Source organism: Venturia canescens, chromosome 11 (assembly GCF_019457755.1).
Source record: "Venturia canescens isolate UGA chromosome 11, ASM1945775v1, whole genome shotgun sequence".
NCBI lineage: Eukaryota > Metazoa > Arthropoda > Insecta > Hymenoptera > Ichneumonidae > Venturia > Venturia canescens.
This window is the reverse complement of record NC_057431.1, coordinates 3,978,101-3,997,683: the sequence shown is the minus strand read 5'-3', so window position 1 is coordinate 3,997,683 and position 19,583 is coordinate 3,978,101. Positions and strand designations below refer to the sequence as shown.

General features: G+C 41.2%; 1 protein-coding gene and 1 long non-coding RNA gene across 3 annotated transcripts in view; one reads left to right on the top strand and one right to left on the bottom strand.

Annotated features, from left to right (window-relative positions):
- LOC122417694 (uncharacterized) overlaps positions 1-13,967 on the top strand; it is a 35,239-nt gene extending 21,272 nt beyond the window's left edge. Inside the window, exons 3-5 of the long non-coding RNA XR_006262331.1 lie at positions 7,373-7,608; positions 7,697-7,813; positions 13,899-13,967. This is a non-coding gene — a long non-coding RNA (uncharacterized lncRNA). The remainder of the gene's footprint in view (positions 1-7,372; positions 7,609-7,696; positions 7,814-13,898) is intronic.
- Positions 1-19,583, bottom strand: part of LOC122417693 (zwei Ig domain protein zig-8-like) — an 83,669-nt gene that overhangs the window by 17,157 nt on the left and 46,929 nt on the right. Inside the window, exon 1 of one of the 2 annotated variants that reach the window (XM_043431454.1) lies at positions 17,637-18,301. The exons of the other annotated variant lie outside the window; for it this stretch is intronic. The gene's annotated coding sequence lies outside the window, so the exon portion shown is untranslated. Of the gene's footprint in view, positions 1-17,636; positions 18,302-19,583 lie in introns of those variants that run through there. 2 annotated transcript variants of the gene reach the window in all.

Genomic DNA, 19,583 nt, shown 5'->3' with positions numbered 1-19,583 from the left:
GCAAATGTTCTTTTTTCTCTTCTCTTACTTTAACTGAGAAATCTCATTAATAATTTCGGAACTTGGTCATTATCGCGTACACTCCTCTCGTCAATCAAAATCGTCTAACCTCTTCTTTATTCTCCGCGTTTCTGCTTGCGAGAAATGCCGTGGTATAAAGTAAATATTCAAGTTGCGAAGCAAAACTGTGCTTCAATCCCATTATCGTAATATATGTGGAAGAAAGAGAGTGCACGGGACTGGGGAAGCAGTAGCGAAACAGACAGACACACACACACACACACACACACACTGGTGTGTCTAGGCTCCTCAGCCAGCACGAAGAGGTAGAACAAGCCAACACACTCGATCTATTATATATACTGCTCTCGAGTTTGGTTTACTGAAATCCGCGAATATATACCACACTGCAAATAGAGAGAACCAGGATATGTTAATAAATATATAGATGTATATGAATGTGTTGGACGAATAATCCTCAATTAATTTCAACGCTCATTCGTTAATTCTCAGTGGAAATTCGAATTAAACCACTCGCCTGTACTGGCAAATTGAGGGGATGGAAATAATAGGATAAAGTGGTACTCGCTGCGGAAGCTTTTGCAGGCTTATGAGGAGACATCAGCATGACCGGTACAAAGCAAAATTTCAATAGTCTCGTGCTATCCCCTTTTGCCTCCCTGCTCTCAAACCTCATTCTGCAATTGTAATATTCAGCTGTTTCTCACTTAAACATGTTCTCATTTCCTCCTGTCACTGCTGTTCACTTTGCATTCAGATATCTGTAATCATTTTGAATTTTAACCATCCTCAGGACTGTGGAAATCCGATCCTGAACGTCTTTGCCCTTGACTTGGTGGTAATTGTATATAACATTGGGTCGAACGATAAGTGCGCGTTCATACATTTTTTTTCATTGTGCTTATCGAAAAAATCAATGGATTATTATTGTCGAAAAAATGAGTGAACGAGCAATGTTTGTTGGGTATATACGTATTCCAAAGTTTCGGATTGAATTACGACGATTCGGAATTTTCGGATTTTTGGAAATAGCCTTTCAGGGCCGTACTTTTTTAACGATTCAGAATCAGTTTTCTCGGGCAAGCTGTCGACGTTGGAAAGTGGAACGAACATGTATCCCAAGAACGTATGACAACTTTTTACCGACATCTTTTCCGCAAGAATGCTTCCTTCAAACTGGGCTCGAGCCAAAGTTTAACGCGGATCATAACTTTTTCCAAGTTCTCATATGCACGTGTGCCGACGATGCGTTGTACGATATTCTTGAGTATTTCTTTTTTTTTTCTTTATTCCAAAGAGAATGAACAGACAATGCCAAGAAGAAGGAGGTGCGAAGGTGGAAAATATTCAAAAAACTTGGAAAAAAAACTTCGAAGGATGTTATATTTGGTTGTTTTATAAAAAAAAAAATAAAGTCACTCAATTAATTATGGAGCACGGTATTGCTGATTTTTGACCGGTGATATGCACGCGAGAACGTTTACTTTTTCATTATTTCCATGGAATTTCTTGACTATTGTGTATATCACATGTTAGACCACCTTAACAGGGTCGCGGTTGGATTTGTGAGGATGGGAGTGTGTCGTAAAACACGGAGGGGGAACGCGAAAGCCGGTGCGCGCGGTGACAGCTTGATTGGGGCCGCCCGGTCTATATATACGTATTCGGTTTGAACGACAAAGTCCGTGGGGGCCGGCGGCGTGAGCATGCACTTGTATAGTTCGAAAGAATGATAAAAAAGAAAACCTTACTCTTGATGCACTTGTATATAGACGAATGAAGAAATTATTGGGACGATAAGCACTGAGAGAGCAATAAAGGAATTGAAATTCCTTGTGACACGTTTGTACGAATGATTTTTTTTTTTTTTTTTTTTTTTTTCATCTTTTTTTTCATCGATCGAGTCGTAAACGCGTACGCACGCGCATACACGTTCAAAGACGAAGCCCTTTCCTTGACCCCCCCCCCCCCCCGCCCCTCCGTGTAATCAGAAGGAGTCTCCCCGCGCGCGGTCCGTTTCGTCTTGCTGGTTTATTTTTCCCCTCGATATCTCTTATGTATATATATATATATATATACTGCCGCATCAAGAATACATGTGTATATACGCATATATATAGACGGAGAGTGTGGGTGGTGGACGGTGGTGCATCAGTCGTTGAGACACAGAGACGGGGAATTCACGAGGTCGCTGGACAGGGAGTAAACGCCCTACCGAGCGAAAGCCATAAAACCAAGAAACGAATAAAGAGAACGAGGCGAATTTGTTTTCCGTGACCGTCCGGTAAAACGACGTTCTCAACTACGAGCAAAGAACACGAATACGGGGACATTACTTTCTCCCCGACTTTTCAGTCAATTTTCTCTCTTTTAGTATGACGACTTTTTTTTTTCTTTTTGTTTTTCAAGAGAATTTTTCTACGGCGTTTCCTAATTAAGCAGTCTTTTCAGCGCTCGAGAGCGCCGAGATTACCCAGGGAGTATCGCGCTTCATCGCATTGACGATTTCAACTTGGACAAGATGAAAAATGTGCAATCTGTAATTTTTTATTTATTTTTCTCTTCACTCTGATCGATTGGGGCTTCGTATCTTCTCGCTCGCATGTTTTGAAATATTTCCTCCTTTGGAGCTTACTTTTCGATTGAATCTTATGAACGCGATTCGAGGCGTTTTAATAAAGCTCGCTTTCGAGAATCTCGATTCAGCGAATTTCTTTTCCGGAATCTTTAATGTCTTTCTTCTCGTCAAAGGTTGTCGATACCGATGTGAAGCATCGCAGAAAATTTTTTCTATTGGATGAAAATCGTTTCATTCTCAGTCCCAGTTACACACTTCGGGATTACCTTCAAACTAGTCGATTCATCGATAAATTTAAAAATTATTCAAGAAATTGTAATAACCATTGGATAGATTTTATTTCAAGATCGTGTCTCGAATAGACAATAACTCACCACTTGGATATAATTAATTCTCAATTGATATAGAAAATGGTTAAGCGAACCATATACTCGAACGCGATCGTTCGAGCTTTAATCCAGGCTCACTTTTAATCACTTTTTTTCCCAGTCTCACTGGTATATGCGCGGATGCAGTGACGTGAAGAAATTTGTTTTTTTTTCTCTCTTCTATATTTTTGAAAATCTCTTAATCCAGTTTGCATACACTTGCTGTCGGGCTTTCCTTGATCACGGAAAATCACGCTTATTTTCAACCAAGTCGGTGAATTCTCTTCCAAACAAGATTTCCTTGATTCTCGCCATAGCAGCTGAGCTTGTAATTTGTATACTCGATATTCTTTGCTTCGGTGAGAAGTATATTCCATTTTGGACTTGCTGCATCTTCGCCCGTAATTATTCATTTTTCTCGGAAAATCGGTCTCCTTTTTCCTTCGTCGTTGACTATCGGTATCTATCAACGCGTTATCTTTCTGTGTGATATTCATAATTCGCCTATCACGAGGTTTGTAGTTATTCTTGTATTAGATCCTCAATACCAGCATCAAGTGATATTGTTTATTGTATCTTTAACGACGTATATATTTTCGCTGTGATGCGATGCTTACCGAACCGTGGAGGGTTTTAGGTTGAAGCTAAAGTAATCTTGCTCGCGGTATCATGTTCCACCTCTTTCTTCCCCTTCCCTTACGCTATTTGACGTTACCCCTGCTGGACGTTTAACTATCGCTAGAGTTATGTACAATCGCGCTCGCCTTCTCTCGCGTAGAGTGGTTTTACATCGATACTCTGATTTATTGCCAAGAAGCTATAAATTATCGATGGCCGATATATTAAACGAAAATACATGAGCTTCGGCAATAACTCGAAGACCGAGGGGAGAACGAGAGCGCGAGGTAGAAGGATAAAAAAGGAAGATGTAAAGTTTCACGTAGCAGCATGAGGAAGGCCCTCTGGAGGGGGGGGGGGGGGGGGGGGGGTGTATTTTGTTGAAAGGTTTGCTTAAAATTTTTTCATATAGATTAAATAACACTTTCATGTGAACGTATTCTTTTGCAATTGATGGAAATTGGTGGTAAACCGCGGTTCGTAAAATATTTATTTTCGTATTTTCTCGAACAAAGTTTTTACGGCTGCCAAATATTTGGCTATACTGATTAATTCTTCATGGCTTCATAAATTCAATTATTCCAATAACAACGAACGTGACGACACTTGGCGTCAATCTCTGGACGAATATCCTGGATGAACTTGCTCGTAAGCTTGCCAGTCGTTACTTTAAAGTTTGTAGGGCATTTAGAGATTGTGCCACATTGCAACCACGAGTCCAACGGAACTGGAGGCATCGCGAACACGGTGATGGGCGATTCGACGAAAGTTTTAACGATCTTGATGTCTCAGCTCTCTCTCTCACTCTCTTTCTCTCTCCTTGCCTATTTTCTTACCTGCAATCAGCCGCAGTCACGAACTTGTGTCTGACTGTTCAGTTACTATATACGAAGGGCAAGGGAAATGGTCGGAAACGTCGCGGCGAGTCATCACCAGGATATATGGAAGCGACGCACCACCACGAAAATTGAGAAAAGTTGCCTCACTCCCAGCCCTCCCAAAGCCTTATCTTCACTTTCTTTTTCTGTACAAATTCTTTCTCTTCAACATTTAATTCACTTTTCACACATCCCGAAGTTTCGGCTTTATCGTGAGAAAAGAATTCCAAGAAAATTCTCGCACTCTATTATCTATCACGAAAAAAAGTGAAAATTTGAAATCTCTGATTCGAGGTACCTAATACCTATACCGAATAATATTTGAAAAATTGCGAATAAATTTGAACCAACCGAGTTATCATTGAGTAGAGCTGTCATGATGTAGCTCCTAGTTAATAACTCTATCGATAGTCATTCTCGATAACAACTGCGAATCTGAGTAAAGAATCTCTTTACTCTTTAACATATCTACTCCGGTATGATATTTAATCCCCAATATCTCTACTCACAACGATTTCAGAACGTAGCTCATCATGAGTAGAGATATTGAAGATCATGTGAATTATACACGAGTAGACGTAGCCAAAATTTGGACTGAAAAATATGAGGAAAAAAATTGGAGAGTCACGCTGCGCGCGCGCCACATGGTTGACGGAGTTAAAATACCCATATAGCGGTAACGATTGATGGAGTTTCAAAAAAAAAGCTCATAGCCGTGCGATTCTCATCTTGAAATAAATTCAATAACTTCAACCACGCGTGTATAAAGAATTTGAGTGGCTCTTTTTTGTCCGTACGGTAATCATATGCCAAAGTTGTTCTAAATAACTCATTTTACTTCATCAAGATCGCAATAGAAGGTGAGCGAAAGAGAGAGAGAGAGAGAGAGAGAGAGAGACTAGAGGGGTAACGCTGGGGGGAGGGAGGCCTCACTCACTCACTCACTCAGTGCCGAAGAGATAAGAGAGAAAATTTTTTTTCCTCCTATTACCATCCCTTTGCTTTTGGACCTCAGGAGAAGCAAGTCCCTTGGGCTATGAATTCCCATCGCCCGAGGGTCGAAGGTAAAACTTGTCATTCGCCGTTATCAGCGTAGCAATAAAACTCTCTAGCCCGAACCTTCTCACCCTCTCATTCTTTCATTTCTACATATACGTTCGTTCTACGTATAGCCGGGAAAACTCGGTGGAATTCTCCGTTGAGTAGGTACAGCCGCTGGTTGGGGATGAAGCTCGAAGCTCCCTCTCTCGCTCCCCTTCCCGTTATATTCCCTTTAACGGGAGTTTGACGTATCCAACGTGAGGAGAATCCTCGAACGGTACATCGGGATGATGTTAGTTACGGGGGGTTCGGACGGTCCCTGGTGACGAATCTAGAGGGCGAATTCAAAATGGCGTTCTTTGCTGGTACGGGAAAGACGAGGACAAAGGCTTATTTTATAAGAGGCAAGGGAGAGCGAGAGAAGGATTTCTTTTTTCTCAAAAGTCACACAATGCATCGCGATCTAATTCTACTTGCTCTTGTGTGTATACATGCAGACAATTGGAAATCTCTTGGTATATAGCGGAACATTGGTATTATATAGATACGTGGGAACTGTGGATGATGGGATGAACATGGCTTAGTTCCTGTAATACTCGCGGGGGTTAGTAAAATCGTACGTTCGCATCGACGATCCGAAGCGAGGGACTCGCAGAACTGCATGGTACATATGCAACGGGTATAGTGAGCACGCTCGCATTGTGTGCGGCGACGGTCTAGGCTGGCGTAACGGAAACGGCTGATGGTTAGTAGAAGCGAAGCTTCCCAGCAGAGCGTAGGCGGCTTTACCAAGAAGCCTCGGTTTGCTAACTCGACATAAATATATATATATATATATATCTATATATTTATCATAGACACAGGCACATTTACTCGCGAAGAGCTGTATGTGGATGCACACGAGATATGCATTCTGGATGCAACCGCGTTTGGAATCAAGGGTTAGGATCGAACCTCCAGACCGGCTTGTTTGGATTAGGTGAATGAACACGAACCTGCTTTCAAACCACACGCTTCGCCTAGTTGCAGAACACGATCTATCCTAGATTACGCACTTGCCAATCGGTTACTCGAAATCCATGCGGCTTTTGCCCCTCTCGCCTCTCCCTTCGCACCGCCGCCGCCGCCGCCGCCGCCGCTGTCGCCGCACCAATCTCTTATTAGGCTCTCTTCGTCTCATCCGCTACTAACCGCGACAAAGTACACGAGAGATCGCCGACCGTGCTCTCCCTCCTACCACATTCCGCGTGTTATCAACAATACCGATCATTCGTCATCAGACTTCTCTCCCCCTTGGCTCCTCGCGCGCCTCATCTATATAGGGGTTGAGCCACCAAGCCTGCTTATCCAGCTCGCCATTATTGTACCTACCGGCGAACGAACGAATTAGTCGCATCTTCGCTGCGTTGCTATTGAATCAAGGGCTTCTCGATTTATCTGCCTTCTTGTCAAGAATAACGACTGTTCCGACAGTCGTTTCACACATTCCCCAATATTTCTATATATTCGATCAAGATATTTGACCAGAGCCGCGAAAGTGTTGACTCACCTCGTCGGGAGTTCTACTATCGTGACGAGGTGAGTTCTACTCCTACCTATTTTTCTAACAGTCTGGTATATTCTTTCCGAGCTTCGCAAGTTTGACGCAAGCTGGAAAACCGCTCGCAAATATCGTTTGAAATTCAAAGAAAACATTAAATTTCTATCAGAATCTTATTCGTAGGCAGGGAGTGTGTGCGGATCGAGTCCGAAATCTTTATATGAATATGAGCCAACGTACTAACGGATAAAAATGCTAGTAACTCACTCGTTAATCATCGCAGTTGGACAGTCCGGATATGAAAAAACAAAAGTTTTCTTTTTTGTAGCTAACGAGCGGAATTTTTATTCCTTGTGAGCCGTCGGTCAAATTTTTCCAAAACAAACCCACACGAGTGAATGAACTATATAGGCCAAGATGGATATTTGATTTTTCAAATAAATTATGAATGATAACGACCAAGCGAGGAAGGTTCGGAGAGATTCTCGGTGGAAAAAAATGTACCTTCGACGAAGCAAGGGTGTCGAAACGGGAAGGTGTTCAGGAAGCAGTAACGATTTGATGGTTCGTTTCAACTTGTTTCTCCCATTGTACACCTTTATTTCTTTATTTCTTGACTACCAGCGTTTCCTCTTTTTCTTTTTTCAACAAGTACACGGGTCGTTAATGGTCATTTGCATGGAATTATCGTGGTGCCTCCCAGACCCTCTTTGACTCGGCAAGAGCTTTGCCTCATACCGGACAATCATGGCGAAGGAAAAACCGGAAGGTATGTTAAAGAAGCGACTATTGCTTTTTCACTTTTTTTTTTTATCCGACTAGTCTGTACAATGGCAAGCGGGGATAACCACCAAGAGTATCACCGGGTGACCGGCGCGCAGTCAACTCGCTTACTTCGCGTCACTAATTTACCCTCCTTCCTGAGCTTCGCTCCTCTCGTTACATTTAATGCTTTTCTTTTCTTTTCTGCATTTCCTCAGCACGAACGGAAGGCAGGGTGTCAGTTCATCACGGGACAAATGGCTACTGTGTCAGTTGGACCGCGCAACTCGCCATTGTTCAACTCTTCAATCGTAGTAAGCCTGCTCCGTGTAAACTCTACAACTGTGTCAATTGGACCTAGCACTAGTCGAGCCCGTAGTATTTGGAAATTTCCCCGCGGCTCGCGCATCCCCACTTTTCCTATTTTTTTTTGGGCACAGCCTGAGCAAGCCCCCACCGTATCCGCAGCACCGCGCAACGTACCATCGTTGAAACTCTCCAACTGTAGCAATTGGACCCCATGTCAAGTGCTCAACCGTGGCCTGTGGCCGATCGCGGCAACCCGGCCTGTGTAGCAGTTCGACATTTTGCCAACGCTCGCGTACCCCCACTTTACCTCGCCTGTCTCAAATGCACACGGCGAAAAGTGGCCACCGTGTCTTTTGGACCCTGTGCCAAGTCCTCATACGTAGTATACAAACTTTTCTCCGTCGCTCGCATATCCCCACTATTTTCTCGGTTGCACGTTCGAATAGAACGACCCATACCTATGAACTCAGCAAGTACGACAGCAAGTAAATTCTCCCATGTACCGATAACTTCTTACGTCAGTGTCCTACTATATCGATAGATTTGAGCCACAACTGCCACAAAAAGCATTTTATAATGGATTAACGATTTGAGAATAACACTTTTATGTATTCGTACTACAAATTGTATCTGTAAAGCGATAAGCGCGCCTATTTTGATGGTCCTCTAAAAGGAGTTAAACATTTTTCGGAATGACGTTTTTCATTTTTCTCCATCTTCTAGTAGAATCACGAAGATAATTATTTAATGATAGTGTGTCGCGCAATGATGAAACTTCATTCCATCCATGTATATTTTTGAGATTGATCAATATGTTCTTTATATTTTTATTATAATAAAAAATGAATTGTTGTTCAGAGCCTGTCGAAAATCATTTTTTCTGTCCTCCGGGCCGAAAGTGGCAACTTCGGCCCGCGCAGCGGCCTATGTCGGACAGAAAAATCGTATACACACCTCGGGCAGGAAAAAGTAAAGCCTCAGACCACATGTTTGTCAGCCTCGGCTTCGCCTCGGCCGACAATTACATGTGATCTGAGACTTTCCTTATTTACCTGCCCTAGGTGTGTAATATACTATTTTTTTGGGTTTGATTATTATACATTAAACTTTTCTGTCATCCGGGGGGTCATCCGTACGAAACAATTTTTTCGTACGGATGACCACCGCTCCCACGACCACCGCTCGAATTATCATGGTAATTTTTTTCACTATCTTTGTGAATTCGCTATTGTGAAAAGTATTAAGTACCGCGTTTCTGATCCAATGATGGATGATACATTAATCGAAAACGTATACTCTCAGTAAAGTATAAAAAATTTCGATAATTTTGCTTTCTACAGTAATAACCATGAGAGAAAATAATAACCATGAAAGTAAGTCATGAGAGAAAATAAAAGATTCAGTACGCACAGGCAGGAAGCAACAATAGACAAAAAATTTTTGTAATATCTATGAGAGAAACGTCATAGGAAAAGTGTACTTTTCGAAGTAGTCGATATTTCGGTTATTCTTACAGCGATTGGATTAGAATGATGCTTGATATTAATATCGCCCACTGATGAATTTTCGCAATTTAATGTTAAATTAAAAAATGCAAACGATGGATTTTTCAAATGCGAATAATATCATGAACGACGCTCTTGATAAGAAATGAGCTCGATGTGCATTATTTTCCTTTTGAACTTGGAATTTCAAGTAATTGAGGTCCTTTTTTCCAATAACATTTCCCCTGAGAGTTTTAGAAAGTTGAAAAGGTCGATTACTCAATACATAACAAGTCTGAGCTAGAAAAGTTTAATGTATATAATAGTCAAACCCAAAAAAAAAATGATTTTCGACAGGCTCTGAACAACAATTCATTTTTTATTATAATAAAAATATAAAGAACATATTGATCAATCTCAAAAATATACATGGATGGAATGAAGTTTCATCATTGCGCGACACACTATCATTAAATAATTATCTTCGTGATTCTACTAGAAGATGGAGAAAAATGAAAAACGTCATTCCGAAAAATGTTTAACTCCTTTTAGAGGACCATCAAAATAGGCGCGCTTATCGCTTTACAGATACAATTTGTAAAACGAATACATATAAGTGTTATTCTCAAATCGTTAATCCATTATAAAATGCTTTTTGTGGCAGTTGTGGCTCAAATCTATCGATATAGTAGGACACTGACGTAAGAAGTTATCGGTACATGGGAGAATTTACTTGCTGTCGTACTTGCTGAGTTCATAGGTATGGGTCGTTCTATTCGAACGTGCAACCGAGAAAATAGTGGGGATATGCGAGCGACGGAGAAAAGTTTGTATACTACGTATGAGGACTTGGCACAGGGTCCAAAAGACACGGTGGCCACTTTTCGCCGTGTGCATTTGAGACAGGCGAGGTAAAGTGGGGGTACGCGAGCGTTGGCAAAATGTCGAACTGCTACACAGGCCGGGTTGCCGCGATCGGCCACAGGCCACGGTTGAGCACTTGACATGGGGTCCAATTGCTACAGTTGGAGAGTTTCAACGATGGTACGTTGCGCGGTGCTGCGGATACGGTGGGGGCTTGCTCAGGCTGTGCCCAAAAAAAAATAGGAAAAGTGGGGATGCGCGAGCCGCGGGGAAATTTCCAAATACTACGGGCTCGACTAGTGCTAGGTCCAATTGACACAGTTGTAGAGTTTACACGGAGCAGGCTTACTACGATTGAAGAGTTGAACAATGGCGAGTTGCGCGGTCCAACTGACACAGTAGCCATTTGTCCCGTGATGAACTGACACCCTGCCGAACGGAAGCTCTCTTTCCGTGACACTTGAAAATTCTTTCGATTTCATCCGTTTGTAGAGCCTATGTTTTTTTTCGCTTTTTTTTCTTTTTCGACAGACGGTTCGTTCGTTCTGTCATTTGTAAAGACATGATTATACGACTGTAAACTATATTCTATGCCGGAAGAAACTACGCGCTCATTCGATGTGCAATTTTGAAGAGAAATATCAAAATTTTTGTTACCTCTTTCTTTTCTTCAACAACACGGAGTGCCGATGCCTGCGCTCAAGTTCAGTGGAATGTAAAAAAAAAAAAAAAAAAAAAAAAAAAAAAAACTTCTCCAGGGATTTTGCTCTGAAGGCAAAACTTCGAGACTCTTGAGACAAATGTGGAATTCAATTTATACGCCATTACACTTTTTTTAAAATCAAGCAAAATTCTACCTCTTGATGCCGCTTTTTTTTTTATCATCATCACTGAAGTTACTTGAGAGCGCAAAATAAAAAAAAATAGACTTGAAAGATTCACGCAAATTGTTTGTATTTTTTCCCCATTTTCTCGGCTCGGAATATATTTCTGTAGCTTTCTAAATAATATAACAAACGGAGAATCATTGAAAATGCTGATATAAGGGATTCGAAGATAGTGAGGAAAAGCTCGCGTCGCGATTGCATCCTACATTGCTATTCTCCTATTTTCGAAACAAAACTTCAAGCCGACGACGATATTGTGCAATCGGATACGCGTCGGGAAGAGGAATGGACAAGTTCTGAATGTTCATTCGATTAACCTCTTCACCCAGCGTGGATACCGGTTATAATTGTTCGAAATTCGTGGTTCGTGGTCGAGCTCCACTGTTCTCTACATCGAAACACCTGAATTTGGAACACCCGATCCTCTATTTCATCCCTCTGTCATCGTAAAATTGGAGCGTCTCTGCGGTTCATCGACACGGTGCATGCGGTCAATACGCAACGTCGATCCTAATTTTAAAATCAATCGACAAAACTAAGCCAATCGAAACTTTGTACATCCGAGTCGTGAAATCCTCTTGGAAACGCGAGTGCGATTACAAATTTGAGCTTAGTTTTTTGTTTAATTTTTATCGTTTCTCACATATCGCGTTCGATTCCACCCAAACCTGGACTCTTTTATTTTTTCATTTGCTATTGAAAATTTTATCTTTCCCGAGATCCTTTGAGGGAAACTTTGCTGATCCTATTTTTTTACCACATTGCGCGTTTTATCAAGATAGAGCGGAGTGTTCCATAAATATTATGTATGCAAGATTGTACTTGAACAGAAATAAAAGCTAACGTTCAAGTTGAATGTCAAAACAAAATGTCAAGAATTGTTCCGAAATCAGCAAATACGATGATCCACGCTTAATATATTGGCGAGGTTCTATGTTTTTTGTCGCGCGCATAATGTTACGAGGTTCCGAATAGGACCAAAGAAATCAACATCATTCGTCAATTATAAAAGTGAGTTTTAATTTTTCAGGTAAAATGTACACGCGCGTGCATACATTTAGGAATGTATGTACGCGCGCGTGTATGTCTAAACGTATCAGCGATGAATAGGCGTGATATTAAAACGAGAACTCGCCATCAGGCTTTTGCTAATGACTCTTGTGGGTAACTTTCCATCTACGACTTGCGTTTATCCTTCTTGGCCCAATGGGAAAAGTTCCGAGGCAACGTATGTCTATGTGCAGAACGTAGCTTATACGTCGAGTACATTGCGAGGCTAATATTCCCCCTCCCCGCTTCTATTTCTCAACCCCTTTTGTCATGAATATTCCTCCTCATCAACCGATGTGACCTACGCAGAGATTCTCATGCTTCATACTTCAACCGCACTTTCTCCGGCTATCCCCCTCGCGGAACACCCCCCTCCTCCTCCTCCTCCTCCGCACTCGTTCATTTTCATCCTGCTGGATGATAATAAGTCGCGTGAGATATAATTTTCTCAATTTAATCGAGCGAGTATGAAACCTCGTATCGTCTTTTGACGACGACGCTGAAATTTGCAACGTTGGAGTCCAACGAAATGAACGAAAAAAGATTTGTAATTGGCTAATTATTTATTTCACGAATTATTGGCGCAGATTGAAAAACTACGAACTGCAACAAATTCGGCAAGGAACCAAATTTTAGATTTATCGGAATTATTCGAGAGTTTTTTTTAGTTCGTTTCGTTGGACTCCGCAACTTAGCAAACTTAGCGTCATTTTTGACGGTGGTTTTATTATTATTATTTTTAAAGAGTCGCTACGTCGGCGACGATCAGATTTTACAATAAGACACGCAGCTGTATCGATGATAATCGATGTTGGTGAAGAAATAATAATAGGATAGGGAATCTCACGTGCGTCGGCTAGACGAAAGAGCCGACTTCACTACATATCGGACATGCTTTTTTATTGCTTTTCCTCTTTGCTTTTTCTTTTCGGATTCGCTTTATCCGCTCTTCCTTGAGCCACGATTTCCCGGTAGACATTGACTGTAGTCAAATTGGGGGTTGACTCGAACGAATTAAAGACGAGAGCAGATCGAAAAATAGAATCCCCGTAGTATATCCGGAGAATCCAGCAGAAGGGGGGAGAAGAAGAGAGATAGAGAAATAAGGTTAAAGGGATAAAACGTCGCGGATATACTCTTTTACGGACTGCTCTTATGTCCCTAAGTAAGAAAAAGTAATTTTCGTAATGGACTATTTCATCTGCTCGTTCTCTTTCATTTTTTTTTTTTTTTTTTTTTACCTGATTCCTTCACTGTTGATTCTCCTTGTAATGTAATTAGCTTTTTAATCGATTGAGACTTTTATATACTTGTATAAATTAAATCGGAATAGCCAAAAATATCTAGTATGCGTGTGATTTAAAGGAAAAGTAAAATAAATTCAGCAATAAAATCGATGGTTGAAAAAATTTAAATATTCGATCGAGTATTTCAAACAAAGTGACAAAGTTGCGCTTATACTTCAAAAGTGCTTCTTTTTTTTCTGGCATATATCAAGAACCGCAGCAGGAGCGTAATGTCCAAGTCGATGCTTAAGAACAGATGGAAAACGGCGAGTGAAGAAAACATATATTGTATATACATATCTTTGTTCGTTCTCAATGTTCTCACATGAGTTTCATTGCGGAAAAGGTATTGCGATATATGCACCTTTTTATATACTTGAGAATATTGGACACACGTCGGTCGTCTGTTTGTAAATTTTGAAATGAGGATAAGCCCGGAGAAGAGAGAGAAAGAGAGAGAGAGAGAGAGAGAGAGAGAGAGAGAGAGAAGGAGGAACGAAAAGGGAAGTAGGTAAAGAGAAGTCGAAGGCCAGAGAAGGTATGGAAGAAATAAAGAGAAAACTTTGTCGCAAACCGTCTCTCTTTTTTGCCCTTTTTCTCTCCTTTGCATAACGCAGGAATGAAAGTTGTAACGTGGATAAGGAAAAACTCGTGGTAGGAGGAAGGAGAAAAAGTCTTCTCGGAGTGTCCGGTAGTGTTCCATTTGGGTTTGGTAGGTGGACGAAAATTCTCGAGGAGTCGTTCTTTGCGGTCGGATCTACGAGTTCTTAATGTTCGTACATATACGAAAGAATATAAAAGGAAGATGATATGCGTACATACAGGATGATTTGAAAGTCACCCACGGGTTAGGATAACAATTTGATTATTGAATTTTTCGCATATTTTCATTCGACTCGCTGTTGACTGGATTCGATGTCGATTATTAATGAAAAGGGTCGAATGCGATGAGCTATATAAGGAATAAAGAATAAGAAAAGCTCGCACTAATTTTAAGCGTACAATGGATTACTGTGATCAATTTTATTAATAACTGGCAATCGGTGACAGAGATACATCGCAGAGGAAAACTGTAAAAAACCGTTTTCGCCGCGTGGAATCGCGCCCGGAATATCTTTCCTATAACTTTCAAGTCTTAAGGTTGAATTTTTAGTCACCGTGTATATGAGGGTGTAAGACTTTCCCACAGATGTCGGGGAGTCGTTTTCTCCGACACAGTGTGTGTGTGTGTGTGAGAGAGAGAGGGAAGGAAAGAAGCAAAATTCAGGACGTCGGACACGAATTTCCCCTCTTTTTTTAGCCTTATATTTTTTATACGACTTTTGATAAAGGAACTTTTTCGAGAAGGAAGCGACGTGGGAAAGGGGGATTCTACAATTCGTTTCCTATTTCTTCTTGGTCCGCCTGTTCTTCGAGAAGAAGATGTGGCAAGGTCGAAAAAACGATGTAGGAAGGAGATGGAGGAAGAAATATGGATGAAGGAGTGCATTTTAGAGAGGTGAATTCCTGGACTTTATGCCACACTCGAGTTCGCTATCTCTTCAAAATTTTTTTTTTTTGGAAAAATAAACGAAAATTTCCATAATTTTTATTAATATAAAAATGTACCATTAACCAAATAACGAGATGCGGCGAAAGGAAAAGCTTCTAAAAATAATACAACACGCGCGGGTGTGCGAATGATTGAGCCAGTTAAAATGATGAGCGAGGATCGATCGTCGAACCGTGACGAGGCTTTGCGTATCGCAGGACCATTTTCATGAATAATTTATTTCGCGGTTAAACCACAGCCCTTCGGGTGTACTCGCTTAAAATGATATTAATTTAAATAGGTGTGATGTAACAGTCCATAGTATTGAGCTAGGGGGGTTGAAATAAAACGTATTGGCTCGTTCTTCGTCGGTCAGTATATCCTTGCCCTGCCAATCGCCTGCCCCCTTCGACAGCCCTTTCTTTCTCATTCCGAAATATTTTATGCGAATCGAACAAATGTATAGCGCATCGTTACGGGGGCGATCAAATAATATAGTAAATTTATAAATCATACGATCAACTCTTGAATGACACGAATTTTGTCGGAGTGAATTTGAAAGCCCTCGTGTACAACTTTCGACTTCCAGCTCAAAGTATCCTTCGCCGTCTTATCGTATATTTCGGTTGGTATACGAATGAAATCAATATGTTTCTTTCTTTTCCTCATTCGATGGTAGATCGGAAGAGATAAATGGTGCCGTATAAAAAGGTATGCGGGCAATAAAGTAGCTTAAGGGGGTGCAGAGGATTGGGGTAGTATATGAAATTCTTGGGGGAACTTCATACGCGCATAGGTAACTCGAACGCTCCTCTTTTACGATTAAAATTAATAAAAATAAATTAAGAATACATAAACGAGCGACACAGGTGTATTTATAATATTGTGCATGAAAGCAGGGGAGAGATCGAACTTTCGATTTTCGCGCGTATATCTAATTAAAAAAGAGAAAAAAAATCAACGAAAGCCTTTATGCCGGAGGGACGACGACGAATGATTTTCTTTCATCCCTGAAGGTAGAACTTGCGCGCGAGCGGTATCGAAAAATAAAACCCCTCGTGGGTACTTTGAGTTCGCTGATATCGCTTTTTTCGCGAAGCTAGCTTTTTTCTCGCGCGCGCAGACGTGTAAGAAGAAGAGCTATAGTATTGCTTTTCGCGTTTAACACCGGATAAATATGTTCTCTCCGTTTCTTCATTTGACGTTATGCAAATGTACTTGGCTACGGCGTATCGTGCGGTATTACAAACGTACGAGAAAGACGCAAGAAAGAGAAGGAAAGTGGAAAAACACCGCTGAGAGATAGGAAATTTCCCGAAGGGTTTTACCACGAGATACACCGTGAAAATGCACTCCGTATATACGAACGTTCTGGTGGGAAATCAAAGTTTTTCTCATATGATATTGTCGCTTCAGTTTTCCGAATACGAAATCTTTGTTTCCTGAGACATCCGAGCCAGCAGGCTTTTTTATGCGCAACGACATCAAGTCTCTCTATATACCGTGACGCTTGAAAACGCGTATATATAAAAGGTTTTCATTTTCAGTATTTTTCAGCGATTTAACTGGTCCCCTGATAAACGCACTTTGACCATACCAATCTCGATTGAAGATAATATATGTTTTCATTTAATCAATTGATACGTTTCAAAGGATTTGTATTATGTTAATTTGATGCATAGCCGGATCCTCTGGCGCCATAATCCAACGAGAGTATGGTTTGCGAGAGAGGAGAGATGGACAAAAGGGGTTGTGTTGCGGGAGCTTCCCCGTGACGGACATATACGACTTGTCGGACAAGCTTGCACAGCCGTAACATATGCATTAACACACGTCCCAACAACAACACACTTGTCGTCCTCGCCTATACGACTAAGCCCCCCCCCCCCCCCCAATATTCGGATGCGCCGCCCCTTATTTTATATTTGAATTTTTTTTCTCCGCATATGTTTCTTCGTACTCTGTGCGAGCAGGTCGAGCATGGATATTTGGATACGAATCGGCCCATGAATAACGATAACGTAACAGAACCAAGAGCGGTAGATCCTCGTGTATTATGCTTCGGTATGTGCTTATACGCAGCAGCGGCGTTCGCATGTAAATAAACATGTATACATGGTCGCGTGAGAATATACATACATATATAAGATGCACCGAGGCAAGCATATATGAGGTATGTGCTTTTCCGACGTTATCACTGGTCCGTAACCCGTTGGCTAATTAATTCGGTTACGCATACACAGGCACACGAGTACAAACACGAAGGAGCAGCCTCGCTCGAAGGTATAATATAAAGGTATATAGGCAAATAAAGAGCAGCGCGAAGGGCATGAAGGAGAGAAGAGAAGCAGGGACTGAGGCGGACTTCGGTCTGTCATAGAGGGTAGTTTTTGGATTTAAAAACTGTGAGATGGATTACCGAGCAGGTGTCCAGACCGCTTTCCCGTATGGCAAGCCAGCCTCGCAAGAATCGCTTTGGGCTCTTCTTGATGTTTACGGTTTCCTATCTCGAACGTCATTTCTTGTTGTCGCCGTCGCATCAATATCTAAGCACGCGGATGTAACATATAAAAAAGTATGCATTTCTTCTTATATACCGGCTGGTGAATGAATAAAATTATTCCGATCGAAAGAAAAACACCTATAACCTGTCACTTTCACTTAAACACTCTTCCCCGCCCTTCCTTGATTAATCGTTGATCAAAAGATTCGTCAACCCCTTAACTCAAATGAGCATGATCGATTAAAATTTATTGTACGAGTATTAATCCCATACTTATTATTAATCATACACGTGATCGCGATAATCGCATTATTACTGTGGTGTCGTCAACTTTATCCGGTCAATTGAAATGTTCGTCAACCCACTGATCGTGAGTTGATTTTTTCACTATTTTTATCGACCATTCTTATCATCATTTCTTTCCCTTCCCTTTTAAAATCTTATCTCACACGTTTATTTGCATCATCGCGTCAACATCATCAAATTAGTCGAATTAGGTGATTTGATATTTCTTGTTAGTATATCACGCATTAAGTGTTTTGTTGTTTCGAGAGCGCGGCAAAGCCTTCGCGTTAGGCAGACGGTAGCTGACTGAATCGCGGCGCTCGAATCTCCAATCTCCACGGTTTTAGCGCTTGCGCCTTTTCCGCTCCTTTCTCTTCCTCAACCCACGATTCCATTCCACACTCCCCTTATACACTTTTGGATCAGTGCCTGAGCTGCTCGTACGGACCTGTGCCCCGGCGCGCGTTCCCTCTCAATTTTACTGTCTTATTTTTCTATACACGCTATACCTTTATACCCAAAAAGCGTCATTGGGACACTTTTACTTATGTATTTGCGCAGTAACGTGTGCATTATACGCCCACACCAATTTCGTTACATTTTTCTAATCCATATAACCGAGCTCGATTTTTTTTTTTTTATTATATTAAAATGAAGATAAACTGACCTGCTCTTCGAATTCACACACGTTTCTATACTTGTGTCACAAGACGCGCGATACATGTATATTTATATGTTCCATATTCATTAATTACACGTTCATTCGGCAGAACCTCGATTGTTATTTGCTGCACGCTTCGACCTATTTGCAATTGAAAATGAATGCGACAAGTATTATATGCTTATCCCCGCCGCATTAAAAGCGTTCGATATGTCGTTCATCATCGTTCATAATAAAATATTATTTAAATAGAATTGTCAATAAAATACGTGTTTCGCAATCAGTCATAACAAGTACGAAATATTCATTTTTAATTTCAAGGAGCAAACCGAGTCTTTCCATCAAATAATTGAGAAATTCAAGCGTACTCAGCGACGAGAGATTGCCGGAGGCAAAAATGTCGTTAAAGTTTGCGAATTTGGTGCAAGAAAAATACATAACGAGTGTGAAGAGGCAGAGCGAGAGGAGGTATAACGAAAATTGAAGAAGAAAAAAATGAATGGAATAGCGGAAAATAGATGAAAATCAAGGCAATCCTGTGTCATGTTGGGGTCACCGGCCGTGATGCGTAGCACTTTCTGTAACGGATTGGCAGTGAAAACCGTTGGGTCAGCGTTTTTTCGCGGAATTCTCGGATTAAAAGGTTCAGCTGGCACAACTCCTTTCTTTCATTTTCCACCTCCCATACTCTTTCCCTTCGCAACTCTCGTTTTTCCCGACGGTTTGGTGCCAGCACCACCATTCTTTCTTCTTTTTCTTATTTTTTTTTCTCCGCTCTTCCCTTCTTCGTTCCTTCGTTCCTTCGTTCCTTCCTTCCTTCCGTCGGGGTTTAATAAGACTCAGCATCTTTTTCTCTTGACAATATTTCACGTCATTACGCGCCATTTCGGCGCGGCAATTAAGATTTCAACACACTT